Raw genomic sequence first — 1,848 nt, 5'->3', positions numbered from 1 at the left:
AGTCAGAGCTGAGGCGACGACAAAAACTGTGTGAAGACTATAAATAGATCTGAAGCCACAACAGTTATATTATTATTACTGTACCTGTGCAGATAACGGCTCAGATTAATTATAAAAAAACTGTTAAAAATAGAGACGAGGGTTTGATTTGATTTCACTGTGACAAAGATTAAAGACTTAGACGTTACAACGTTTGATGTAAAATTAGGTTTGACTTCAGGAAATCACACAAAATGGCTCCATTATGAATGAGAATGTGTTGATTAAAGCTTCTTAATGCTATAATGTCATACTTTGGTGATCCCGGACTGTAAAGTACATTTTTTTAAACATGTTATTGGAACAAATTTGTCAAATTTCTTTGGGAAACTTTGAGAAAAAGTTTGGAACAAAATCAAAAATAATCAAAAATTCTTAAATATTTCTGATTTTTTTTTAAACAAAGTACAATAAATGGTAAAATATGCACATTCATTACACCCGACTATGAAAAAATACTGTTTTATGTAAAAAAGTCGCTGTTTTAATCACATTTCCTCACTATTTGTACAAATATAGAAAGCACAGGCTTATATTTGAAACATTAGAATTAGTTTTCTTTTAAACAGAAGTTTAATATTTTAAGAAAAACTTTAAGAAAACTTTGAGAAAAATACCAATCTACTTATGTTTGTATCTTTTACTGAATGATAAAAATGTCCTGACAAACTAAAAATGTTTTGTCTAAACTATTGTCAATTATCATATTTATTCTACGACTGTAGATTAAAATTCAGGTTTACCAGTTACTTCCTGTTTTAGTTTTGTTTCTTCTTCTTTTCTTGCATCATTAACAGTTAAAGGCCAAACTGCTTTTGTTTCAGTTGCTCTGAGTTACATTGACTCGTCCACACCTCTTTCCTTCCTTCCTGCTCTCTCTCTCTCCCCCTCTCTCTCCGACACATTCACTGGTTTTCTAGGAACAAAAGTTCCTCATCATGCTCTCATGTTCACGTCACCACCAACAATAACCATCATGAGTAATGACAGCAAACACCGGAGAAGAAGAAGTTTTAAATAATTTTGTAATTACACAAATTTGGCAAAACTGTTTGACTCGACAATTTTATGTTGTGATCCCTCAGTTTAGCCTTTGTCATAGTTTTATATTCATGAGTTAATTATGTGAGAATCACCAGACATGCCACAGTTTGACATTATCATGATATTTAAGTCAACACGATATAATCAAGATTTTTAAGTCACGATATATCATGATATTTAAGTCACGATATAATCATATTTAAGACGATATCATATTTAAGTTACGATATAATCATGATATTTAAGACGATATCATGATATGTAAGTCACAATATTATGCTTTTTAAGACGATATGATATTTAAGTCACGATATGACATATTTAAGATGATATCATGATATTGTGACTACTTGCTAAATCATATATTGCGATAATACACACACCATACCAGCTCTAGTGAGAATGAGCTCTTGGCACCATCTAGTGGACAGAAACGTCAACTGTTTTTGTTTCTTTTTTTAAATTATGCTAACCCACAAAAGTATAATGTTTATTCAAAACGATATGTATGTATATATATGTATATATATATATATATATATATATATATATATATATATATATATATAATTGATGACTCAAAAGTGATATAATATCGCAGCACAAAACATGTTTAAGAACTAACAACAACAACCAAAATGATCCAATGACCAATGTTAACAAATCAAACCAAAAGTACAAAAAGTCTGTCAGTGTGTTAATCCGTCACAGATTAAGAGTCAGAGCCTCGGTGTTTCCATGGCGACTGTTTTTATGTACAGATTA

Source organism: Solea solea, chromosome 3 (assembly GCF_958295425.1).
Source record: "Solea solea chromosome 3, fSolSol10.1, whole genome shotgun sequence".
NCBI lineage: Eukaryota > Metazoa > Chordata > Actinopteri > Pleuronectiformes > Soleidae > Solea > Solea solea.
This window is presented reverse-complemented; position numbering follows the sequence as displayed.